General features: G+C 48.6%; 1 long non-coding RNA gene across 1 annotated transcript in view; it reads right to left on the bottom strand.

Annotated features, from left to right (window-relative positions):
- Window positions 1-27360, bottom strand: part of LOC308482202 — a 143169-nt gene extending 115809 nt beyond the window's left edge. Inside the window, exon 1 of the long non-coding RNA XR_013989145.1 lies at window positions 27278-27360. This is a non-coding gene — a long non-coding RNA (uncharacterized lncRNA). The remainder of the gene's footprint in view (window positions 1-27277) is intronic.
- Window positions 27361-27679: the final 319 nt, after the last annotated feature.

Below are 27679 nucleotides of genomic sequence, written 5' to 3' on the forward strand. Positions count from 1 at the left end.
GCGATATGAGAAAGCAAGATGTTGAGGAATTTCTCCATCTTTGAGAACATCAGCTGGCACACAAGCGCATTAAAAATACATGGCTAAAAGACCATTTCTCATTAAACACATGATGATAGCTTACAGTAATTTTATTTTATTTTTGAGCAATACAATACACTCTTTACTCGAACAAAGCATGTTTGTAAGCAAGTGTAAAACCATTTACCCTCCTTAGCTTTTAAGCACCAGGGGTCAGCAAAAGTGACAGACAAGTAATTGTGTAAAATTATATTACTAAGTACAGTTGCTTATTTCCTTTTAATAATGGATGTCTGAAAAGGCAATCTTGGAGCTAAGGGCTATGATTTCCGTGCATTGCTTAGCAACATGTGCAAATATAGAAGCACAGATGCAAAACCTAGTGACCTTTCCTTTGTGCTCAGCGCTGAATGCTTAGTTATTTCTGTGCATTGTATGAAAAACCAGGATCCACCCAACAATAAGATGCTCATTTTTTGTTTGGCAGTTTAAAACAATTAAATCAAGTGACTGCCATGAACATCGCAGAAGCTGAAATTGACTTTTTTTATTTAAAAAGCTGCCCTAATTGAGTTCTGCTGATTGAGAATCTGGTTTATAAAGAATACAACAAGCAAACGCAGCCCATTCAGCCATGCTAAAATCTCTCTCTTGTTTACACATCCATGGAGCAGACCAAATGAAGCCAGGAGCATTTCCTAATGTAATTCTAAAGAGGGGTTGCAAAGCCGTTTGTGGTAGTGACTAACATCATAAAGCCACCACTGAGGTTCACCATATCACATGGCCAGACAGAAACTCACCACCTCTTGGGAAAAAGATGAAACATGGTTTGTGGCCATAGTTGTTAACTAAACTATTATCTCATTATAAAGGGTACAGGGGACCCCTGACCATTAGGTCCAGTTGCGGACGACTCTGGGGTTGCGGCGCTCACCTTGCTTTATTGGCCGAGGGAGCCGGCGTACAGCTTCTGGGTCATGTGGCCAGCATGACTAAGCCACTTCTGGTGAACCAGAGCAGCGCACCGAAACACCTTTTACCTTCCCGCCGGAGCGGTACCTATTTATCTACTTGCACTTTGAGGTGCTTTCGAACTGCAAGGTTGGCAGGAGCAGGGACTGAGCAACGGGAGCTCACCCCATCACGGGGATTCAAACCGCTGACCTTCTGATTGGCAAGTCCTAGGCTCTGTGGTTTAACCCACAGCGCCACCCGTGTCCCTATTATCTCATTATAGGCTTGAGCATTATGGGCAGCAGGCAAAAAAGAAAAGAAAAGAAAAAAGCAAATTATAAGATGGTGGCTTCACCATATCCATCACTGACACAAATGATCATTTGTTGCTTTCGACTCAGTGAAGACCTCAGACTGATTGTTTGCATACAGAGTCATTTCACTGTGTAGAATTTCTGAAAGCATTTCCAGTGCTTCCTGATTAATCTAATGCGAGGGTGGTCAACAGATTCGATTTGAGGAACAAAGGTGAACTGGTACACAGAGTTCCTGAGTCTTTAGCAGGTGAAGTTATTTCTGAATTTTTGCTGGAGGTTCCTGAAGGATGCAGCTTTCTTGAGCAGATTCATGAAATAGTTATCTGTACAATGCCCTGTGATAAGCATATCATCAAATTGTGTTGGGAACATCCTTCTTAGCATTTGTTTCTTTTGTGTGCATGGTTGTATTTTCTTACATGAGAAGCCACACTTGTAAACATTTCCTCTTCTGTATACCAAATGAAAGCTACAGCAATCCTATCTTCCTTTTATACTTTGTTGTTGTTTAGTCATTTAGTCGGGTCTGACTCTTTGTGACCCCATGGACCAGAGCACGCCAGGCACTCCTGTCTTCCACTGCCTCCCACAGTTTGGTCAAACACGTGTTGGTAGCTTCGAGAACACAGCCCAACCATCTCGTCCTCTGTCGTCCACTTCTCCTTGTGCCCTCAATCTTTCCCAACATCAGGGTCTTTACTTAGTAACTCTAATTTGGGGTCCCCAGGAAGAATGGCTCTTCTGCAATGTCCTGTCTTGGCTGCTTGAGGGACACTTGTCTGGGACAAAATCTGGTAGGAATAGTCTACAGCTGCAGAGACAAAAAGCAGTAAATAGTGGAAGTCAATAGCTGGTTAATGGTAAGGCAGTTAGAAAGGGCAAGCAGCATGAATATAACCTGCAAGACAAAATAATTTGCTGTACGTCATATACAGGACCATGGATAGCTCTCTGATTGACAGCTTGCTCCAATACATGCCAGAGCTGGACTGAGCCTTTATATATTGGAACAAGCTCTCTCTGTTTCCAAGGCTGCCATACGTCCAGACTTACCCAGGAATCGGGCTGTCAAAATGGTGTCTGGATGGATTTTCGCCGAATCAGCAAACCTGGACATATGGCAACTATGGTGATTTTTTAAAAAAAGAAAAATGCTTTTAAAATCCCAATTTTGGGAGGGAGATGTTCCCCAGAAAAGCTGGACAACTTTGCCAACCCTGCCAGGGCTAGGAACGACAATTATCAGGAGTCAGTATCGCAAGATGTATGCACAGTGCCTCATCAGTGTGTGTGTGAAAACATTACAGGCTATGGGAGAACATGAATAAGAAAGGTGAAGTTATTTCCCCCAAACATCCATGAAAAATAGCTCTTAGTTGCCAGGCTGACTCCAAAACAAGCTGAGGGAAATTCTGCCATTACTCACCAGTAAAACATGTTATACAGGCATTTTTCCATTTTTGCAAACTCTCTACGCTCCCTTCATACACCCAGTTTCTGAGATGTAAAGATTGCAAGGATTTTGGAGTATGAAAATACACTTAAGCCACATATCACATCCTTTGTATTGTGAGAATGTACATTTCAGGCAGAGGGCCTTCTCGGTAGTGGCACCCGCCCTATGGAAGACCCTCCCATCAGATGTCAAAGAAATAAACTACTTGACATTTAGAAGACATCTGAAGGCAGCCCTGTTTAGGGAAAATTTTAATGTTTGATGTTTTATCATGTTTTTAATATTTTGGGGGGAGCTGCCCAGAGTGGCTGGAGAAACCCAGCCAGATGGGTGGGGTATAAATAATAGATGATGATGATGATGATGATGATGATGATGATGATTTCAGCCCATTCTCTTTCCCCTGCTCCACCCATAGCTTACATTTTTTTTCAGCCTGTATAAACCAGCCCATCTTTTCAGAATGCAAAAAGTTTGGTAGCCTTTACAAAACATGGTGTGATGGCCTGGGATTCCGATTCGGAGGATGAAACAGAGGAATCCCAGCCTGCACAGGAGTCCCCGCCTCCAGGGCCGGCTGAACTGGGGCAAGGCCTAGATGCTGAAGAGCCTGCACCTGTGGCAGTGCATCAGGAGCTGGCCCCAGGTGAAGCCCTTCTGGCCCCAGAGGGGCTTGATGACTCAGTGGCCACAGGTGAGCCTCCTCCAGGGCCCAGTAACCCTTCGGCCTCTCCTGATCTGCAGAGGCTTAGGGCAGAGAGGCGAAGGGAACTGGTTGCCCCCAGGAGGAGTGCTCGCCTTAAGGCCAGAGGAGGCGGGGCTCCTGGGGACCGGGACCGCCCCTGGCCTTAGAAGAGGATAAAAGCCCAGTCAGCCCGGCCCCAGGTTGCGGGAGCAACGTCGTTGTTGGCTTCGGATCTTCCTGTGTTCCTGATCCCTGCTCGGCCTCCTGTTCCTGACTATCCGGTACTCCTGTTCCCTGCTCGGCTTCCTGTTCCTGACTATCCGGTGCTCCTGTTCCCTGCTCGGCCTCCTGTTCCCGACCATCCGGTGTTCCTGTTCCCTGCACAGCCTCCTGTTCCAGCGTTCCTGTTCCCCGCCCGGCTCTCTGCCTCGGACCTTGCCCCTCTTCGTGTGGACTCTGCTACACCCAAGGTACCTTACCCCCGGGACCAGCACAGTTTGCTCCCGCCACACCCGCACTTCCCCTTCGTAGGGGTGCGTTCGGGAAGAGCCAGAGGCCATGGCTGAACAGGCGGCTGCACTGGTGGCTTTGGCCCAGGAGAACCAGGCCTTGACTCACACCGTGCAGCAGCTCAGCGACGCGGTTGTGGCACTTCAGCAACGCTTGGAAGCCCTACCGGCTCCTGGGGCCGACGCCCCGGCTCCGGGCAAGTACCCAGTGGCTTTGCCTGAGAAATTTGATGGAGCCCCGGCCAGCTTTCCCATGTTCCTGGCCCAGGCCAAGCTGTATATTCAGGGGCGAGCCCGGAACTTTCCTGACGACCGCACCAAGGTGCACTTTTTGATTAGTTTGTTAAAGGACCAGGCGGCCAAGTGGGCGTTGCCGCTACTCAGGCAAGACTCCCCCTTGCTGGCAGACTATACGGGGTTTTGCAATCGTTTGGAGGCCGCGTTCGGCAACCCCCAGAAAGAGAGTCAAGCCAACCGGGCGATTCGGCGTTTGAAACAGGGCAAGTCCACGGTGGCCACATATACCACGGAGTTTCGGCTGTTGGCACAGGACTTGACCTGGAATGACTCGGCACTGCGGGACCAGTATCTCGAAGGGCTTTCGGACGAGGTACTGGACCAGTTGGCCACAATGGAACGCCCCACCACGCTGGACACTCTCATTCAACGGAGTCTACAAATAGACGACCGGTTGGAGGATCGTCGTCAGGCCCGGGGTCGCCGACACTTCCAGTTCACGGCACCAGCTTTTTCCGGCAGCCCCACGGTCACAACTGATTTAACGGAGGAGCCTATGCAGCTCGGGGCAGTGCGGCCACGCCTTTCCCCCGCAGAGAAGGCGCGGCGTCGGGAGGGAAATCTCTGTCTTTACTGTGGCGGAAGTGGACACTTCGCTCTGTCCTGCCCTGAGAAACGCCAGCCGCAGGGAAACCGCCAACCCCAGTAGCTGATGGCCCTAGCTACCGGGGGTCCCAAACCGTACAGAATGGGCCCGCACCAATGGACTTGCAACATCTTATGGTTTCGGTACGTTTATACCCTCCAGGTGGGCCCTGGATCCTCACCCATGCTTTGGTAGATTCAGGGGCAACCCGCTCCTATATGGACGCTGCTTTTGCCGCCCATCATCAGGTGCCACTTCGGAACAAGCCAGTACCGGTCCAGGTGGAAGCGATTGACGGACGACTTCTGCATTCAGGTGCCGTTACTCAGGAGACCCAGCCCCTGGTCCTGTGTCTCCAGCAGCACCGGGAGTTGCGAACTTTGGACATTGCCTCTATGCCCCGCTTCCCCCTGGTGCTCGGGATGGACTGGCTGGAAGCCCACAACGTTCAGATTGACTGGGTCAAACGGACCGTGCACTTCCCAGACCCATGTTCCCATGCTCAATCCGGAACGCTGGCGGCCGCGCCCTCAGAGGAGGCAGCACCCACGCTCCCAGCCGTGTACCAGGACTACCAGGACGTGTTCGAGGAACGGGGGGCAGACCAGCTGCCGCCACATCGGCCTTTTGACTGCGGCATAGACCTCCAACCCGGAGCGCCTTTACCAGTGAGTCGCTTATATTCCCTAACAGAGCCAGAGCGCGAGGCTTTGCAGGACTTCTTGCGCAAGAACCTGGAGCGTGGGTTCATTAGGCCTTCCACCTCGCCTACCGCGGCACCAGTGCTTTTCGTTAAGAAGAAATGTGGGGAACTCCGCCCTTGCCATGATTACCGAGCCCTGAACAAAATTACCGTCCCAGACCGGTACCCCTTGCCCCTTATCTCGGAGCTGCTGGAGCGGGTGCAAGGGGCACAGGTGTTCACCAAGCTGGACCTCCGGGGGGCCTACAACTTGATTCGGATCCGAGCCGGGGATGAGTGGAAGACAGCGTTTGGGACCCGGTACGGGCAGTTCGAATATTTGGTTATGCCTTTCGGTTTGTGCAACGCGCCTGCTGTGTTTCAACGCTACATCAACCACGTGTTTCAGGACTTGTTAGACAAGTACGTGGTGGTGTATTTGGATGACATACTGATTTACTCCCGTGACCCGGCTTGCCATGAGGGACATGTCCGGACCGTGCTGCAGCGCTTGCGTGAGCACCGTTTGTACGCAAAGCTCAGCAAGTGCGAGTTCCATCAGCGGACTGTGGACTTCCTTGGTCACCGGCTCTCTCCAGATGGGGTGCAAATGGACCCGGGGAAGGTGACAGCGGTTCAAGAATGGGCGGCACCCCGGAACCGCAAGGACCTGCAGCGTTTCCTGGGGTTCGCCAATTACTACCGGACCTTCATCGCTGATTATGCTCATCGCACCACCCCGTTGACCCGGCTACTGCGCCCAAAGACGCCGTTTTCCTGGGACAAGGAGGCAGAGGAGGCGTTTCAGGGGTTGAAGGCCTGTTTCCAGAGGGCACCAATCTTACAACATCCTGACCCCTCTCGACCCTTTGTGGTGGAGACCGACGCTTCCAGTACGGCTCTCGGTGCCGTCTTGTCTCAACAGATTGGTCCTGAAGCGCCACTCTTACCCTGTGCCTTCTATTCTCGCCAGCTCCTACCAGCGGAGCGTAACTATACTGTGTGGGAGCGGGAACTACTGGCCATCAAGGTAGCCTTTGAGGTCTGGCGCCACCATCTTGAGGGGGCACGACATCCGGTGGAGGTGAGAACCGACCACCGGAACCTGGAGTACCTCCAGACCACCCGCAAGCTGAACCAAAGACAGATCCGGTGGGCGTTGTTCTTTTCCCGGTTCCAGTTCCGGATCCGCTACATCCCTAGCTCTCAGAATCAGAAGGCGGATGCCCTGTCCCGGAAACCTGAAGACAACACAGACACGGTACAGCAAGCAGAACCCACCACGATCCTACCTCCGGCTGCATTCCTGGCCACCCAGGAGGCGCAGCCACTGCAGGTTCGGGTGCGGGAACAGCAGCGGGTCGACGCTTGGGCCCAGGAACGACTCCGGGAGCTGGCTGAAGGGTCCAGCCCACAGTATCCGGGGCTGGTCCTGCATCAGGGCCTTCTGCTGCACCACGGTCGTCTGTACATCCCGCCAGGGCCACTACGGCTGGAGGTTCTCCGGATGGCCCATGATGCCCCAGCAGCGGGGCACTTTGGACGGTATCGGACCACCCATCTGGTCAGTCGAGAGTTTTGGTGGCCCCGCCTGAAGGCTGACGTGGCTCGCTACGTTGCTGGTTGTGATGTCTGCCGGCGCGCCAAGGGACCTACCGGGCGACCCCCCGGCCTACTTCAGCCATTGCCAGTTCCACCGCGCCCTTGGCACACGGTTTCGTTGGACTTTGTAGTGGACTTACCCTCGTCTCGTGGCTGTACCTGCCTTCTGGTTTTCTCCGACCATTTCACCAAGATGGTGCACTGCGCTCCCTGTCCATCTGTACCCACAGCCAAGGAAACTGCTCAGCTGTACCTTCAGCATGTCTTCCGCCTGCATGGCCTACCTGAGCGCGTGGTGTCCGACCGGGGCGTTCAGTTCACATCCCGGTTCTGGCGAGCACTACACCAGACCCTCGGGACGGAGGTCTGCCTCTCGTCAGCCTACCACCCACAGACCGATGGCCAGACGGAACGGGCGAACGCGGTGCTGGAGCAGTACCTCCGGTGTTACTGCAGCTACCAGCAGGATGACTGGGTCGACCACCTGGCATTGGCGGAGTTCGCCTACAATAACGCGGTGAATGCGTCCACCCAGCAGACCCCGTTCCAGGCCAGTTATGGTTATCATCCACGGCTGTTTCCAGAGGTACTGCCGGCATCCGCGGTCCCGGCGGTGACGGAGTGGCTTCAAGAGCTCCAGTCCCAGCAACAGCTTTTGGTGGAGCAACTGCACCAGGCCAAGGAAGCGTACAAAGCCCAGGCCGACCGCCACCGCCAGGTGGGGCCGGAACTTCGCGTCGGTGACCTGGTTTGGCTCTCCACTCGCCACCTCCACCCCTCTCGACCTTCGCGGAAGTTGGACGCCCGCTTCACCGGCCCGTTCCCTATCGTAGACCAAATCTCTCCTGTGGCATTCCGTCTCCGGTTACCCGCAACCCTGAAGGTTCACCCGGTCTTCCACAGGTCCCTTTTGAGTCCGGTGGCCCCACCCGACGAGTTCCACCCGAACCATCCCCGACCGCAGCCAGTGTTGGTTCGGGGAGAGCCTGAGTACGAGGTGGAACGCATCCTGGACTCCCGATGCCGCAGGGGAAAGCTGCAGTATCTCATTGACTGGAAGGGGTACGGACCGGAGGACCGTTCCTGGGAACCAGCGGCCAATGTCCACGCACCTGCCTGCCTCCGAGAGTTCCATGCGACGTACCCCGGCAAGCCGGGTCCGGACCCTCGGTTGAGGGGGGGGCCTGGGAGGGGGGATGGTGTGATGGCCTGGGATTCCGATTCGGAGGATGAAACAGAGGAATCCCAGCCTGCACAGGAGTCCCCGCCTCCAGGGCCGGCTGAACTGGGGCAAGGCCTAGATGCTGAAGAGCCTGCACCTGTGGCAGTGCATCAGGAGCTGGCCCCAGGTGAAGCCCTTCTGGCCCCAGAGGGGCTTGATGACTCAGTGGCCACAGGTGAGCCTCCTCCAGGGCCCAGTAACCCTTCGGCCTCTCCTGATCTGCAGAGGCTTAGGGCAGAGAGGCGAAGGGAACTGGTTGCCCCCAGGAGGAGTGCTCGCCTTAAGGCCAGAGGAGGCGGGGCTCCTGGGGACCGGGACCGCCCCTGGCCTTAGAAGAGGATAAAAGCCCAGTCAGCCCGGCCCCAGGTTGCGGGAGCAACGTCGTTGTTGGCTTCGGATCTTCCTGTGTTCCTGATCCCTGCTCGGCCTCCTGTTCCTGACTATCCGGTACTCCTGTTCCCTGCTCGGCTTCCTGTTCCTGACTATCCGGTGCTCCTGTTCCCTGCTCGGCCTCCTGTTCCCGACCATCCGGTGTTCCTGTTCCCTGCACAGCCTCCTGTTCCAGCGTTCCTGTTCCCCGCCCGGCTCTCTGCCTCGGACCTTGCCCCTCTTCGTGTGGACTCTGCTACACCCAAGGTACCTTACCCCCGGGACCAGCACACATTGATATGGAGAACTCCAAATAATGAGAAGTGAAAACACAGTGCAGGATGTATGCTTTGTTTTAAATATTACTGAACGATTCCATTTTAAATTATTATTAATATCTCTGAGTGGTTTAACAACCAATCCCTCTTCCCCGGAAACTCTGGAAATTGTAGGTCTGCGAGATTAATGGTGCCCTTCTAACAACTCTCAGCATCCTTAAAAACTACAGTTCCCAGAATTCTTTGAGGGAAGCCGTGACCATTTAATATGGCATGACACTGCTTTAAGTATAGCGCAGGTGGGACCTTAGTCCAGTTGTCACCCATCTCGCCTCACAAGTCAGAGGCTCCTGGAGAAGGGCAACCTATGGTCCATGGCAACCCCTGTCCCCCCCACCCCCCACTCTTACCGGGGTGGAGCAGGGACCGACTTCCGGGTTGATGGCGCCTGTGCGCATGCGCACGGGTGCTCCTCCGACCTGGATGTGTGCCAGAAATAGTGTGTGCAGATGCGTACGGGACAGAGAAGCGCCTGTGTGCATGCGCGCACACTATTTCCGGTGCACTTCTGGGTTGGAGGACTGCTGGAAATAGCATGTGTGCCTGTGCATGGGCGCTCCTCTGACCTGGAAGAGCACGTGTGCGCTCACGATCCGGCCCATCCTCCTATGGACGGAGCGTTGACCAGCCCATCCTCAGATAAGGTTGCCATCCTCTGTTCTAGAGACACAACCAGTGGTTAGGCAGGTTTGTGAGGAAGATACCAGGTCCTAGGCCAGGTCAGTTGTCTTTGTCCATGGAGTTTTCTTGGCAGGGATACTGGAGTGGCTTGCCGGTTCCTCCTCCAGGAATACTTTGGCCACTCATGAGAAGAGAAGACTCCCTGGAAAAGACCCTGATGTTGGGAAGATGGAGGGCACAAGGAGAAGGGGACAACAGAGGACGAGATGGTTGGATAGTGTTCTTGAAGCTACCAGCATGAATTTGACCAAACTGCGGGAGGCAGTGGAAGACAGGAGTGCCTGGGGTGCTCTGGTCCATGGGGTCACGAAGAGTCAGACACGACTAAACGACTAGACAACAACAACAAGGCCAGGTCAGGCTTTTAAAAATAGATTCAGAGAAGGGGACAACACCTTTAACTTTACGAAGGATGTAAAATCAGGATTTTTCATCACTTTTTCTTTCTCCTCTAAATTGTGCTTGCCAAAGTCCTCTTTTCCACACAGTCTAAAAGTCATGAAGTCCAGATAGCCCAGTTGGTTAGAGCATGGTGCTGATAATGCCAGGGTTGCAGGTTTGATCCCTGTATGGTACAGCTGCATATTCCTGTATCCCTTCCAACTCTGCAAGTCCAGGATTCCACATCTTGCCCTCCTTTGTATCTACTTATATTCTCCCCTCCCTGCACCAAAAAGAGAGGGCCCATATTCAGTTACTCTAGCCTATTACAGAAAAGCATCCATAACGCTGAAAATAAATCTCAAGATTTAGAAAATGTGCAGTTAGCTGGCCAAAAATAAAACCTTATGTCATGCTGTTCAGTTTGAGGTAAAATGAGAAGCAGGAGCTTGTATAAATGCCAAACAGCCTTTCAAATCTGTTGCACAAGAGGATGTAAAAGAAGAACGGTGCATGATTCCAATTAATATTTCTTCTTGAAACCTCATATCCATTTCCTGGCTTGGCTGTGAACCAGGTAGATAGGCCAGAGTTGAATTGATCTACAGATCTTGACTCGGCCCAGAGGCTGCTCCTGAGCTCAACTGTACTTCCTTTGGTTCCAGTTAGTAGGAGGGAAAATCTGCTGGTACTGCCGATCATATGTTTGGCCTCTTATCCAGCCTTCCTTATCTGTCCAATCTGATACAGTATGTAACTCCTGCCTTCCAGCTGCGATAGACTGCTCTACTATTGGCAAGATGCAATGCATATTCAGCTGCACAGAAACATTTTCATGACCTGCTTAAGCATTCTTTACTATATCTGTGGGTTTTTTCTTCTCAGACTGAGGAAACCAGGCTGGAGAGCATCCAAACAGAGGAACACAGGCTCTGCGTTCAAATTGTGTCACACCCATGGTGGCCTTATGATGTTAACACACCGAGGGGGGCAACAGCCAACTGCTGGCTCTTCTAATGGCCTTGACAATCTGTGTTTTCACCACCCTGGGTGGATATTGCAAGTTCGAATAATGTCACTTCCTGAGGGTGTGTTGCTTTCTGAGGGGTTGAAACAAATGTATTATCCTGTAAGTCTTGGACAGCAGATAATGAATTCAGTGCTCTGGGTGTTAAACTAGAGAGCAGCACTTTATTCATAGAATATATCGGTAACATCTTTCGTTTGCTTATGAATACCACAGAAGGGGAGATTGGTGTTGTGCTCATGCCCTGCTTATGTTATCCGTAGGCTTCTGGAACAGGATGAGCCTCTGGCTTGATCCAGCAGTCTCTTCTTATGTTCTCATTTTGACACTTGAGAAGACATCCCCAGAATAGGCCACCACCAAAATGTCATTAATTCCAGCCATGTCATTAACCCAAACCTTAAGGGTTCTGCACCATTACAGAACCCACATTCCCTTCCATCTCCTTGTATCAAAAATACTGATTACTCTTCCATCTGTGAGGGTTGAGCCTTGCTCAGACCTCCTCAGAGGAGCAGCAAGGAAAACAGGACCTTCCAGTTTGCCAATGACCCCCAAGAGCCAATGAATCCAGATATTCCTGCCCCATGGCTGGAGGCTCCCAAGCCAGCTGCCTGGGGTCCTAGGTGACACTCATACCCCCCCTTGTCTCCCCCAGGGCTACAGAAGTAGAAGACTCAGCAAGCCAGACAGGAGTTTCAGAGGTGCAGCTTAAGTGCCTGGTTAGAGACACATGAAAAACACCTACTCAGCTGCAGAGCTAATTATCAAGAAAAGTGGGGCCTTCAACTCCTGTTGCTGAAGCAACAGTTCCAATCTGGTGGACATCATTTCCACAGTTTGCAGCCAGTGTTGCTCCTTCCAAGGCAAGAGACAGGAAGCTCAAACTCCCTGTCTATCAGTGAGGAAAGATAATATCCAGGAGGGTTAGGTTGTTAAGCCATCAGAAGAGCTCTCCATGAGTCTTCAGCAACTGAACAGGTCCAGATAGATGTTGCACCAGCAAGAGCAAAGCAGCGACTGAGCAGTTTGGGAGATAGCCCTGAACAGGGCTGAGACAAAATGTCTTCCCCAAATCACTCTTGCATGTTGCACTCCTTGCATGTTGCACTCTTGCACTCCACCCCTGTTGTGGAGAGTCTGGATCTGGAATGTGTGACCAGTTTGGTGCATCAGCTCCCTGGACTCTGCAGACTTCACAAATGAGTCTTCCAGTATAACAGATCAAACTCTCATGGTGGCACATGCTGAATCCTAGAGACATTGTGGATGCCCATTTTGAACATTTTCAGCTACAATATGTATGTCCGGTGATTTCAACCAGATGTCTGAAATAAGCCTTTAAACCCTAGAACCCTCCAGCATAAAAATCCGGTTAAATCCAGATTTTGCAAGCAACCCGAGTTACAAACAAACTTGCATTCTAAAATAAAGATGACTAATTAGAACAGAATAATTATAAGACACAGAGGAGAGAGGGCTTCATATACTTGAGGAGTTATGCAAATCTCCATACTCTCATTTGCAAGATTTCATGTACATTTGTTGACCAGAGCATAATGGTAATGCAGCTAGAATGTATGACTATATACACCAGCAGAGTAAGGAAAATGGGATCAATTAGAAGTCTGTTGTTCTGCTTTCCGCTTGGCTATTGGTGGGATAGGAGCAAAACCCCAGTGAACATCCCTAATTGCATAAGCAACCCCTTGCTGCTTTAGCTTGTAAGTTTTCATTCAGAGCTATCAGCATCACTCTCCAATAGCATTTCATTGGGCCATTCCCCAAATTGCATCCTTACCAGCGGGTGTGCAAATTATCCATTCAGGCATATTTTAAGAAATTGATTGGTCTTTCTTTAAAATACTTAACTGAATTGAAATGGAAATCCAATGAAGAAATGTTTCTCAAGAAATCCTTTCCCGGCAACCTAGTAGTGTTGCTACCTTTTTTCTGCGACTTCTGGCTTTAATGAGGGACTTTGAAGCAAAAATTCAGCACGCACAGTTCTTGGGATTCTCAGTGCAGATCGTGTTCTTACCAATAAAGAATTAACCCCAACTTGCACAGTAATAATAATAATAATAATAATAATAATAATAATAATAATTTTATATATATTCCCCACACATCTGGCTGGGTTTCCCCAGCCACTCGGGGCGGCTCCCAACACAATAAAACACAATAAAACATCAAACATTAAAAACTTCCCTAAACATGGTTGCCTTCCAATGTCTACCAAAAGTCAGATAGTTGTTTATTTCCTTGACATCTGATGGGAGGGCATCCCACAGGGCGGATGCCACTACCAAGAAGGCCCTCTGCCTGGTTCCCTGTAGCCTCACTTATCACAGTGAGGGAATCGCCAGAAGGCCCTCGGAGCTGGACCTCAGTGTCCAGACTGAATGATGGGGGTGGAGATGCAGTGTGGTTTACTGCCAGTTTGCTCCTGATATTGGCCCTGGTTCAACTTACTGTTGGCCTAATAGCCGCCTGGCCTACCCGCCCCAACTTGCATCAGCCACCACTGCTTTGAGACTAACCAAACTAGCAGTTGAAAGGGGCAGAAGCAAGGAAAATCAACTGCCAGTGAGCGCTTCAATTCCCTTCAAACTTCTCTGCCTTCAGGGAGGGAGCATCCAGAGTTTGGAACAGGCAGAGCTTGTCTGCTCATCACACAGAGGATGTCAGGTCCAAGTGACTTGACCTGCCCCTGTGCCTTTAAACTGCAGCTTTATCTAAAGAAATCGGATGGGTGAGGCTTTATCATGGCATAGAACTAAGCATCATTGCCTGACCATATCAGCCAATCAAGCTTTTGTTAAAGCTATAGTTACAGAGCTCCATACCCTCCAACACTTCTTCGATGAAAATAGGGACGTCCTATTCCATAATGATAATTTAACGATTTATACCCTACGCATCTTGTTGGGTTGCCCCAGCACTCTGGGCAGCTTCCAACATATATAAAAACATAATAAAACATTTTTTAAAACTTCCCTGTACAGTGGTACCTCAGGTTAAGAACTTAATTCGTTCCGGAGGTCCGTTCTTAACCTGAAACTGTTCTTAACCTGAAGCACCACTTTAGCTAATGGGGCCTCTTACTGCGGCTGCGCTGCCGCTGCACGATTTCTGTTCTCATCCTGAAGCAAGGTTCTTAACCCGAGGTACTATTTCTGGGTTAGCAGAGTCTGTAACCTGAAGCGTCTGTAACCTGAAGTGTATGTAACCCGAGGTACCACTGTACAGGATTGCCTTCAGATGGCTCGGGGGACGGATAACTCCATACCCTCCAACATTTCTCCAATGAAAATGGCGACATCCTAAGGAAAAGTGGGACATTCCGGGATCAAATCAGAAACTGGGATGGCTTCTCTAAATCAGGGGTATCCCTGGAAATTAGGGATACTTGGAGGGTCTGGGGCTCTTGGGGGCAGGGAACGGGCAAGGCCTTCTCTTTGATTTCTACATCAATTGATGTTTCAGCTGCTTAATGTACATGTGTGGATCTTGTTATGAAACAGGAACTGTAAAGGAAAGGAACAACCTTGGAAATCCAGTACAGATTGCATTCTACCTCTCATTCTGCCCATCATTCATTCCATCTCCCTTGCAGTTCCTGCCTCCAGTAAAGTAGGATGCATATTTAGATCAGGCTACCTGACTCAGCGTAACTAACAATGCCTAGCTGACTGTTAGCCATCCGATCTTTCTCGCTCCATCCAAAGCAAACATCTGATTTCCTCATGCTTGTCTGAATCCTGTTCATTCGGTACTATTCACTGAGATCAAGCAGAATTTGTCTGTAATAAATTGTTCGTAAATTATACCTCCTGCCTAAGTACGCACTCGAGAAAATGGGACTGACTCTCTCTCTCTCTCTCTTTGCTTAGAAGGATCCAGGCTGCTACATCTGAACTCAGTCTTTTGTTTCTTCAGCCTGTTCTGCTTTTGTCGCACGTCACAAACAACTCAGAGAGAGAAAATGCAACTCCCATTTTTTTAGAAAAAAACATTAAACATATTCATTTGTATTTAATTGCAGCAAGCATCACCTTTCTTGCTGCTGAGGCATTAATGGGAAGGAAGTAATTTCAAAATGTGCCGAGAGCTCTTTTGCGACTCCAGCGGGAACTTGTTGCCATGGCAACTGGCATATCGCCCTCTATTTGTTCCAAATAAATGACATATCAGAGTATGCAGCCGTAATATCGCTAAAATTCTATTTCTTCTAACAGAAACAAAATTGGTTATACACCTTAGATTTAAGATGCGGATAACATCATCCGATATCAAAAGACCATCTTAAATAGGCATCTACCTATGAAGATAAGGAAATTGTACATTTATTGTCAAGTGTATGTTGCCCCTCACAGTGACCTTGGCCTCCTCTTTCATAATCTACTCATGGGTGAGAAAGAATGAGGAAGGGGCTTGTCCCCCAATCACTTTACATCATAAAGGGTATTTCTATGCTGCAAGACAGCAGCTCCAATTCAGCGTCACCTGAGAGCTATTGCAGTGAGCTGCCTACGCAATTATCAGTCTGCAACTCCAAAAACAGCTGCTGCAACATGCTTACCTAACTCTATCTGGCAAAACGGAGGCAGAAAACAGCAGCTAGCAGGGCTGGCCTTGCCATAAAGCACCATGAGGCTGTTGCTTCAAGCAACTGAATCCAGAGGAGGCAGCATTTTCCTGGCATTCACCTCCATCTCTCCTTTATTATTATTATTATTTGTTAGGGGAGTTCAGCCCGAAGGTGTGGAATTGCACGAAGATCTGCGATTTATTTATTTATTGCTTGCCATGCAAAAATGTTTACCTCTCAACAATAATATGGCATTATTTACTCAGATTAACCAAAACTTATTTATATATTGAATACAAAGTGAATACCAGACAATTATCACCCTGAAATTCATTGTCTCGTTGTTTTTTGGGGCAGCAGAATTTGGCTTGTTGTTGCTTTTTGCCTCAATGAAAAGATGCACCAATACTGCAAATAACTTTACACCCAACATATTCACAACCCTTCTCAACAACACTAGGGCAACAAACCTGACAAGGAACACTGTCATCTATTTTACCTTCCAAAATTGTGTCCTGCATTTGAAAACAGATGTCAGGGTGAAATCTTGGTGACTACTGGCACAAACTAAGCCTGGCTACAGACCGCACACCAGAATGATGTGGACTTAGAATCATTTTATTTCTTTCTCTGGGTGCATCAACAGCTTCAAGAAATTTGTCTGAAATCACAAGTTGTAAGTTGTATGTTAAATGCTATGTTTGAACGCATTGTATTTAAAATGTTGTAAAGGGAAGTTTACATTAGGCAAAACAGTTCCACTCTGGCAAAAGCGTCAGAGAAGCCTGGTATTTTTCCTTCAGAGGGAGATGTGCTACCTGATGACTTATCTCTGCAAACACAAGCTGCAGAGCGCTCGCAGCAGGAAGCTGAAACTTGAGAAGCTTGCCTGTGTGGCTTTTTGGAGATGGCTAGTTGCAGCAACAGTAGGGGTTGCAGAGATGGTTCTGCAATGATGAACAAGCTTAGAATCTCTCTCTGGGACCAGAGAAAGGAAGCTCCACTGAAGTGCATAAAGGACTGATCCCTATTGCTTGAAACGTTTTGTTTTGTTATTTTGTAATGTTTATCTTATCGTAGCTAGTATTTAAGATCGTTCTGCAGTAAATGCTTTGAAGTGCATTCTTGTGGTGAAGAGAATTCATGTCACACAAGGTGCAGATCAAGGATTCTGCTGAAGAACTTTTTACATTGGTCTCCTGGACCATTCCAGCTTGCAATGGTTATTAACAAGTTCCTATAGTTTTACTTACAAGGAGAAGGGGACGACAGAGGACAAGATGGTTGGACAGTGTTCTCGAAGCTACCAGCATGAGTTTGACCAAACTGCGGGAGGCAGTGGAAGACAGAAGTGCCTGGCGTGCTCTGGTCCATGGGGTCACGAAGAGTCAGACATGACTAAACGACTAAACAACAACACAGGTTTACTTGGGGATGTGGGTGGTGCTGTGGTCTAAACCACAGAGCCTAGGACTTGCCAATCAGAAGGTCAGCGGTTCAAATCCATGCAATGGGGTGAGCTCCCGTTGCTCAGTCCCAGCTCCTGCCCACCTAGCAGTTCGAAAGCACATCAAAGTGCAAGTAGATAAATCGGTACCGCTGTGACGGGAAGGTAAATGGTGTTTCCTTGTGCTTCTCTGGTTCACCAGAAATGGCTTAGTCATGCTGGCCACATGACCGGAAGCTGTCTGCAGACAAACACCGGCTCCCTTGGCCTATAGAGCGAGATGAGCGCGCAACCCCAGAGTCGTCCACGACTGGACCTAACAGTTAGGGGTAACTTTACCTTTACTGTTATTGGTTTACTTGTAATATTGGGGCTCCATTTTTCATCTGTTGGTATCCTTGCCCCTCTTTGGGGGCTGTGACAAGTAATGATAATTTCCCATCCATCCCAGAATCATTTGTGTGTGTGTGTGTGCTTAGTTAGTTTTCATGCTTAAAGGAGTGCAAAGTACAACAGTGATAACTGCATAAGGCAAAGCAAAACAGCAAAAGGGGGGGGGCTCTCACCCACATATAGATAATTCCCAAGGGTCAGTGTAAAATGTTGAAGATCATGGATTTGTCTTTGAGCAAATGGCGTTCCCCTCTATGCATAATGACTCCCTCATGAGTAGAGAGCAGATTAAATATGTGAATTGCAGCCAAGAATGGGCTGCAAAATGCTTATTGGACTATGGAATAAAACGGTCCAGAAAAAAGTGGTTTGGGAGAAGTAGTAATGCCGTAGCATGCTGCTCACTTAACGTGTATTCAGAATCATTAAAAAAAAATCAATATCAATGCAAACTCAGGGAATACATGCTGTTTTCCAGGGACTGTGTTTAGACATTCAAGATAAGCTTATGAACTGTTTAATTTTTATACACACACACATATCTGCAGGTTGCTATAGCACATGACAAAAAACACAATCCAATGGCAAAAATCCTGTGATAAAAAACAGGTTGCCATCATAAGCACAAATAATCACATCCTAATTAATGTCTAAAAGTTAAAAATATATCCGAAACAAGTAAACTCATTTGCCGTCTTAATTAAAGTCATTCATTTTTAATGGCATTTTCTCTCCCTGCTTCAGCTGAATTATGCAGAAAATTTGATTTCTTATAAATCTCATTATTCTTTTTATTGGGGTAGATAGGGCCCACCTCTTGCTGTTTTGACATATGAGTATGATTATTTTGTTTCTATATTCAGTTTCATCTGTAGAATATTCGTAATCATGCTACGTGAAATATGACTGCCAACTCAACCAAAATGGGCTTCCTTCTGAGATTTGCCATGTAAATCAGTTTGCAACTGATTATGGACTACCATGGTTCTTCATCTTCAGATCCAGTTTGGATGCTAAACTCATTGCCTCTTTGCACCAATAGCTATTTGTGTGAGTGGTGCAACATCATATAAGCTTATTCACAGAAGCCCCAAGGAGTAGAATCATTTTGTAGGGTTTTCCGCATTCCCACTGTACCTTACTCACAGAAGTTGCAACAAGACTTCCACGAGTATACACACCCAACGTTCCTTGTTAGATGCTGTCAGAGAACTGCCATCGGAAGGAAGGGAGGTGGAAGGGCTCACACACACTCTTGGGAGAGACTCAGCAGCTGAAGAGGGAACCAGTAGGGGGAGAAGAGCTGAGCTGAGGGAAAGTGAGCAGGAGGGATGGCTCCGAGACACTTCCAGCGAAAACAGTGGGGAGGTTTCAGGACCTCCTGTAGGGACACCCACTCCTCGCCGGAAACTGTCACGCAGAGAGTCCAGAAGACGTGTTTCCGTTAAGGAGCTTTTATGTTGGAAGCGATTCCGAAAGCAACCACTGTCGGAATCTGCGAGTGACTAGAGGAGCCATGTCTGAGGGGCTCCGTCACAGACAGAGGTTTGTGGACTTGAACAAACTCTGAGGGGATACGATTTTATGCACAAGCAGCTCATCATCCCATCACAGCATTCCGACAGTCTTTGAAAGCAGCTTGTGCAGGAGAAGGCATCATGAGCAACCCAGCCGGAACCGGAGAAGCAGGAGCAGGGGCGAGTCCAAGCCTGGAGGAAAGGTACCGGGTGTTGGAGGTCCAGCTAGCGCTGCAGACGGCGAGGCTTGAGGAGAGGAGGGCTCAGGATGCAGACAAAAAGGGGAAAGCCACCCAGCTCGCCAGAAAGGTACCAGGATTGGTGCAGAAGTTTGGGGGGGAGCCCAAAGACTATCAAGCCTTTCGGACAGAGATGCAATATGCCCTCAATCTGCAGTTTGATGAATTCCCTGACGAGGAATCACGAGTGGCTTTCGTGATTGGGCATCTTGAAAAGGGGGCGAGAGACTGGGTTAGACCCCTGATGGCAGCGAATAGTGACGTCCTAAAGGACACGATGAAGTTCTTTCGCGCCATGGATCTGATGTTTTCCTGCAATTTCATGAGCAAAGAGTTTGCAGCTGAACACCAGATACAGACGATCCCTTTAAGCAACCCCCTGCAGGTGACCACGATCGATGGCAGGGAGCTGTTGGGAGGAGAAGTCAGCTTGCAGACCGTCCCAATGATAATGAAGGTGGCAAGGCACACCGAACTGATAGCGTTTAATGTGGCCACCTTGGGAGGAGCTCCCATTATATTGGGGATGAGCTGGCTAGCGTTACATGATCCGCTGGTGGGCTGGCATCAGAGAGTGGTTTCTTTTGGTTCAGCACATTGCTTAGAACACTGCAAAGAGGGAAAGGGTTTGGCAGGGGCCCAAGCCACCCTAGCAGGGACTGAAGTAACGGAGAACGTGAAGGTACCACGACAATACGCAGATCTCCGCGACGTCTTCAGCGAAAGGGAAGCTGACCAACTACCCCCGCATAGACCCTTTGACTGTCAAATCAATTTACTCCCTGGGGCACAGCTCCCTGTAGGCAAGCTGTACGCCATGTCAGACAGAGAGATGCAGGAGCTAAGGGAGTTCATTGACAAGAACCTGAAGAGAGGGTTCATCAGAGAGTCCAGGGCGGTGGGGGGCAGCCCAGTGTTTTTTGTGGATAAAAAAAACACGGACAAGCCGAGGCTGGTGTGTGACTTCAGGGCCTTGAACGCAGTGTCAGAACCAGTGGCCTTCCCTATGCCCAGGATTGACGACATTTTGACAAGGGTGCGGAAGGGAAAGATTTTCACAAAGCTGGACCTAAGGGGGGCATACAACCTGATACGAATAAGGAAGGGGGATGAATGGAAAACCACCATGTTCACCCCTTTAGGGGCATTTGAATACCTCGTTATGCCCTTCGGCCTACAAGCAGGCTCCGCGTGCTTTCAATCGTTTATGAACCACGTCCTGGGGCCTTTGCTTTACAAGAATTGTGTGGCCTTCTTAGACGACGTGTTGGTGTATTCTGAGAATGAGGAGCAGCATGTGAGAGACGTCAGAGAAGTGTTGAGCAGGCTGCAAGCCAACCAGCTGTGGGTGAAACTGGAGAAGTGTCAGTTTCATACCAAGGAGGTGGAATTCCTGGGGTATCGCCTGTCAGACAAGGGATTGGCCATGGATCCCGGCAAGGTCCAGGCGGTGCTGGAATGGAAAACACCCAAAACAAGGAAGGATGTGCAGAGGTTCCTAGGATTTGGGAACTTCTATCGTAAGTTCATCCGAAACTTTGCCCACCTGACGGCGCCCATTACGGACTGTCTCAGCAGTAAGAAGAAGTTCGTTTGGACTGAGGAGGCGGAGCGAGCATTTGAGGAACTAAAAAGGGCCTTCGCCTCGGAAGAACAACTCCTGCATGTGGATTTACAAAAACCGATGAGAGTGGAAACTGACGCATCAGACAGAGCGATTGGGGCGGTGCTTCTGCAGCCAGGGAAGGAGGAGTCAGAGTGGAGACCGTGTGCCTTTTTTTCGCGAAAGCTGAACAAATCCGAGAGGAACTACACGGTGTATGACCGAGAACTACTCGCCATTCATGAGGCGTTCCGGAGATGGAGGCACCTGCTAATTGGCGCACAACATAAGGTGCAAGTGTGCACTGACCACAAGAACCTAGAGTATTGGAGGACGGCACGAGTGCTCAACCAACGGCAAGTGAGATGGGCCCAGGAGTTCTCCAAATTTAACTTTGAGATTTGTTACGTGCCAGGCCCAGAGAACATTAGGGCGGACGCCCTCTCACGCAAACCTGAATATTTGGAGGGGGAGGGAGCACCCGAAGAGAGACATGTCATTCCAGAGGACCGCTGGGTGTGTGGGGCGGCATTGGTGGGACAAAGAGAACTGGTAGAGGGAACGGAGAATGATGAATACGCCCAGGACAAACTCAGGGGTCTCAGGAGGGAGGGAGACAAACCCGGAGGTTTTGAGGAGAGAAACGGGGCGTTGTATTACAAGGGAGTGCTGTATATACCTGAAGGAGAGTTGAGGGGGAAGGTACTCAAGCAGCTGCACGATAGCCCCACAGCGGGGCATTTTGGGCAACACAAAACTATGTGGTTGGTTACCAGGGAATTTTGGTGGCCCAAGGTCAGGGAAGATGTACGGGAGTATGTGAGAGGTTGTGACCAATGCCAGCGAGCCAAAGGGGAGAGGCGGGCGCCGGCGGGGTTATTAGAACCGCTACCCACACCTGAAAGACCATGGGAAGCAGTGTCAATAGATTTCATGACTGATCTGCCAAAGTCCAGAGGGAAAACAGCCATCATGGTTGTGGTAGACCTGTTAACCAAAATGGGCCACTTTATAGCCTGCTCACATGCTGTCACGGCAGAAGAAACAGCGAAATTGTTTGTAGAAAATGTTTTTAGGTTGCATGGTGCCCCCTTGAGGGTGGTTTCAGACCGAGGGAAACAATTTACTTCCAGGTTCTGGAGGAAGCTCATGAGCTTACTGCATGTAGAGGTCAATTTTTCGACTGCCCGGCATCCTGAAACCAACGGGCAGGCGGAAAGAGCCAATGGCATCCTCCAGCAATATCTGAGGTGTTATGTCAATGACAGAGAGAATGATTGGGTGGAGAAGCTGGCGCTGGCGGAATTTGCCTACAACAATGCAGAGAATGTGTCCACAGGGATGAGCCCCTTCTTGGCTAATTATGGGTGTCATCCCAGGGCATTCCCAGGGGGAGGAGGGGAGAGATGGAGCATCCCGGCAGCCGAGCATTTTGTAGAAGAAATGGAAGCAATCCATCGTCAGCTCCAACTCAACTTAGAAAGGGCGAAGGAAGAATACAAGAGGCAGGCAGACAAGAACCGAAGGGAAGGTGAAACCATAAGGGTGGGAGATCGGGTGTGGCTGTCAACCCAAGGTTGCCGTTCAAAGGAGGTTGTAAGAAATTAAGACCCAGGAGGTTGGGTCCCTTTGAGGTCATTCAACAAGTCAACCCAGTGGCTTTCAGGCTCCGGTTACCCAACCACATGAAACTGCACCCAGTATTTCACAGGTCGTTACTGTCACCGTATGAGGGGGGACGAGAAGGGATGTCCACTCGGGGACTGATCATAGAAGAAAGGGAATGCAGCAGCCATGTGGCAGAAATCCTCGACGCCAGGTGGAAGGGGGATCAGGTGGAGTATTTGGTAGCGTGGGAAGGAGAACCGGAGTCAGAAAACACTTGGGTAATGGCAGAAGATATCAATGACGAGGTATTGATAGAAACGTTCCATCAAAGGTTCCCAAGGAAACCTCAGCCTGTGGAGAGGTTCCGGAGGGAATACTTTGGGACCACCGATGAGGAGGAGGAGTTGGAAGGATTCACGGATTCGGAAGGGGAAGGGGAGATGGACTCTGAGGAGGAGGAGTACTTCGAGACCAGGAACCGCAACAGGTGGAGAGAAGTGTTCGAGACATCGGAAGGTGAAGGAAGTTCCTTCCGGGGTTTTGCCTCCTCACCGCCCATAGAGGAGGGGGCGGGAGGGGGTGAAGGGGGCCCTGGAGGGGAGGTGGATGTCAGGGAACTGCCATCGGAAGGAAGGGAGGTGGAAGGGCTCACACAGGTTGGGAGAGACTCAGCAGCTGAAGAGGGAACCAGTAGGGGGAGAAGAGCTGAGCTGAGGGAAAGTGAGCAGGAGGGATGGCTCCGAGACACTTCCAGCGAAAACAGTGGGGAGGTTTCAGGACCTCCTGTAGGGACACCCACTCCTCGCCGGAAACTGTCACGCAGAGAGTCCAGAAGACGTGTTTCCGTTAAGGAGCTTTTATGTTGGAAGCGATTCCGAAAGCAACCACTGTCGGAATCTGCGAGTGACTAGAGGAGCCATGTCTGAGGGGCTCCGTCACAGACAGAGGTTTGTGGACTTGAACAAACTCTGAGGGGATACGATTTTACGCACAAGCAGCTCATCATCCCATCACAGATGCACCCAGAGAAACAAATCAAATAATTATGTGTCCATATGTTTGGTCTATATGCAGGCTTTATTCATGTCAGCACTCATCAGGGTTTTATTTTTATATATGTTTTCAAACGCAGGGCACAATTTTGGAACATAGGAGTGAGTGATGTGTGCCATTAATTTTTAAATTCAGTTGGCATTTTGTGTGGCAGCGAGAAATGGACACCTTTAGAACAAAGATCTGTAGGTGGTGGGTGGGTGGTTAAAATGGTCAGTCAAATCTGCATGGTGCTCTCCACTTTGGCAAAGAGACTCAGTGTGGTATTCAACTAAATAATGGCATGAGCAGAATAACTGTCACTTGTGCAGTGGGACTTTCCACCGCCTCCTTCCCTTTCATTCCCCCCCCCCCCCATCTGCTGTGATGGTTCCTTCAACTCTCTGGAGCAGATTTGGGATGTGCATAGGGGGAAGAGAGGGAGGAAAATCCCAACTCACAATGAAAGTTCTCATGTGATTATTTAATTGAATACTGCCCTCAGACTAACTGAGGAGCACAGAAAAAAGTGCATAGGTAACAAAAGAGATAATTTCTTTCCAAGTTAAAAGAACAATATTGAGCAGTGTGTGTGTGTGTGTGTGTGTGTGTGTATTTGTTATACTTATAATCCTAACGACACTTACCTGAGGGTATGCCCCATTAAATTCAGTGGGTCTATAAAGAGGTGTGGGATACAGCTATTAATGACAAATGAATATGTGCCATTAAGGTAAGGTGGAGAATATGTGGGAGAAATGATTTTGAGGAGGGTGATTGTAAAATTTGTACTGTTAAAACGGAAAGGGGTCAAACCATCGCAAGAGGTGTTGAACTTCTGGAAGGTTGGATAGTTACAATGGAATGGTCTTTGTGGTGGGGTGCACATTTTTATTCTTATTTATTTATGGTTATTACTTTGTCAAAATAAAATAAAAAATCCAGTGGGTCTCACTTCTGATAAGGCATATTTAGAATTGCTGTGGGGCATATAGGCAGCCTCTCGCAACAAATAACTTAAACAAAGTCAATGAACAACACTTCAATAGGAAAGGAGAGCAACCAGGCACCTCTCAATTATTTAAAGCAATTTACGTATCTATGTATAATCTGTGCATGTTTTTAATGAAGCCTTTTGTTGTAGAGAACATAAGGCAAAAAACATCAGCGGGGGTAATACACACAGTCAGAATGAAATCCACTTGATATCTCATGTTCAATGGATTCCTCTGAGATCCTTTAATTGGCAGCCAATCATGTAGTTACTGCTTTGTCGAGAAAATGGCCGATGTGTTCATGCGGATATTCTATTAGTATTTGCTAACCAGAACAAATAGTACCAAGAAAGCAAGCTAAAATGGCATCTTTTTAACAGTCCTTGAGCAATGTACCTGATGCTGAGAACTATTGTATAAAACTGTATTTACCTAGGATTCTTATAACCAGTATGGGTTAGTTCAGATTGTAGAACAATAGTCTCATTTTCACGAACAACTGGCCACATAAGCATCTATTACTAATATACACCCTCTTTAGCCCAGGCCTGCTTCGTATCTCCACATTTTTATGCCAAATCCAATATATGTTTTAGCTCGGTTCCCAAAGTTCAGTTTGCATCTCCACGGGATTTCACACTACAAATACTTATTCTGAATATTGCACAACAAATATTTGATGCTGTCTGAACTAAACTCTTCTAGCCAAGTACTGTACCTGTTTCTACTTCTCAAGCAAGGAATGCCTAAAAGTATTCTCATCCTCAGCTAAAGTGTTTCTGAGCACCTTCACTGACACTCAGACATCTGGAATCACATCATGTTGTTGTTGTTTAGTCATTTAGTCGTGGCCGACTCTTTGTGACCCCATGGACCAGAGCACGCCAGCCACTTCTGTCCTCCACTGCCTCCCGCTGTTTGGTCAAACTCATGTTGGTAGCTTCAAGAACACCATCCCACCATCTCGTCCTCTGTCGTCCCCTTCTCCTTGTGCCCTCCATCTTTCCCAACATCAGGGTCTTTTCCAGGGAGTCTTCTCTTCTCATGAGGTGGCCAAAGTACTGGAGTCTCAGCTTCACGATCTGTCCTTCCAGTGAGCACTCAGGGCTGATTTCCTTAAGAATGGATAGGTTTGATTTTCTTGCAGTCCATGGGACTCTCAAGAGTCTCCTCCAGCACCATAATTCAAAAGCATCCATTCTTCGGCGATCAGCCTTCTTTATGGTCCAGCTCTCACTTCCATACATCACTACTGGGAAAACCATAGCTTTTACTATACGGACCTTTGTTGGCAAGGTGATGTCTCTACTTTTTAAGATGCTGTCTAGGTTTGTCATTGCTTTTCTCCCAAGAAGCAGGCGTCTTTTAATTTGTGGCTGCTGTCACCATCTGCAGTGATCGAATCACATGATACTTCCACAATATTTCACCTCACCTTTACCTGGCCTACTGTCTGACATGGTGATCAGACCTCAGCAGCTGTGAAGGAAACCATTATCACCATTTCTTTCAGGAGAATCAATAACAGATGAGGGATAGAAGATATACCTTTCAGTGTTCACACTGTACATAGCCCATTAAACATATAAATTAGATTTCTTTTGCGTTTTACTGCTTTTGTTGTTCAGAGCATTCTGGCAATCAAAGAAGCAGTGATTTGCATTTACAATCCATACGGGCATGAACTCTCCTCCAATATCACCCTCCAGAGGGAATTTAGAAATTTGAGTAACTTTAAAAATCAAACTAAACTCGATTTGCACTGATTCTTTTGTGGTCACATTGTAGTTATTCAGTCCGGTAGAACATTTAGAGCAGAGCTTTCCAAACTGTGTGTCATGACAAGTTGGCATGTCAGCTGCAGTGTGTAGGTGTGTCATGTGAACACTTCGCATGATCCTCCCAGTGCTGGAAAGGGGTTAGTTTAACCTCTGGTTTGCTAGAAAAACTGAATTACTGTGTTGCAAAATGATGCATGTCTAAAAAGTGTGTCGGCGACATGAAAAGATTGGAAAGCTCTGATTTTAGAGCCTCCTGTACTCTGGAAGTCGTGGATGTTTTATCTTTTGGAAATCAACAGTTTAGGTATATAATTCTCCCAAGCTGTTTCCTCTAAATAAAATAAAAAGTGAAGCATTTGCCAGTAAAATATTACGTTCCCTAAAACGCATGAATTTCTTTGTGGCCTCATTCACATACAATGCTAAGCCAAACCATGGCTAAGCATGAATGAGCAACCAAACTGGGGCACAGGGTGTGCAGTACAGCTGCTTCACTCCTTTTCCAGTGCTGCTGCTATCATGCTTTGTTGTTGTTGTTGTTTAGTCATTTAGTCGTGTCCGACTCTTCGTGACCCCATGGACCAGAGCACGCCAGGCACTCCTGTCTTCCACTGCCTCCCACAGTTTGGTCAAACTCATGCTGGTAGCTTCAAGAACACTATCCAACCATCTCGTCCTCTGTCATCCCCTTCTCCTTGTGCCCTCCATCTTTCCCAACATCAGGGTCTTTTCCAGGGAGTTGTCTCTTCTCATGAGGTGGCCAAAGTATTGGAGCCTCAGCTTCAGGATCTGTCCTTCCAGTGAGCACTCAGGGATGATTTCCTTCAGAATGGATAGGTTTGATCTTCTTGCAGTCCATGGGACTCTCAAGAGTCTCCTCCAGGACCATAATTCAAAAGCATCAATTCTTCGGCGATCAGCCTTCTTTATGGTCCAACTCTCACTTCCATACATCACTACTGGGAAAACCGTAGCTTTAACTATACGGACCTTTGTTGGCAAGGTGATGTCTCTGCTTTTTAGCTATCATGCTACCTGGGTCTAAATGACTGTAGTGTAGTGCTAGACATGGACTTGGGAGAGCCAGGTTCAAATCCCCACTCAGCCATAAAACTCACTGAGTGATATTGGGCTGGTTACAGTCTCTCGGTCTAATTTGCCTCTCAGAGTTGCCGTGAGGATAAAAATGAGGAGAACCAGGCAGGCCACCTGATTTTCTCACCTTAATATTAAACAAAACAAATAATTTGGCTCAGCATTATGTGCAACTCATTCCCCACTGTTTGACTGAGTCAGCCATATTCTAGATCATGGGTAAGCAAACTAAGGCCCGGGGGCCG

This window comes from Podarcis pityusensis, assembly GCF_964106645.2.
Source record: "Podarcis pityusensis genome assembly, chromosome: 7".
Lineage (NCBI taxonomy): Eukaryota > Metazoa > Chordata > Lepidosauria > Squamata > Lacertidae > Podarcis > Podarcis pityusensis.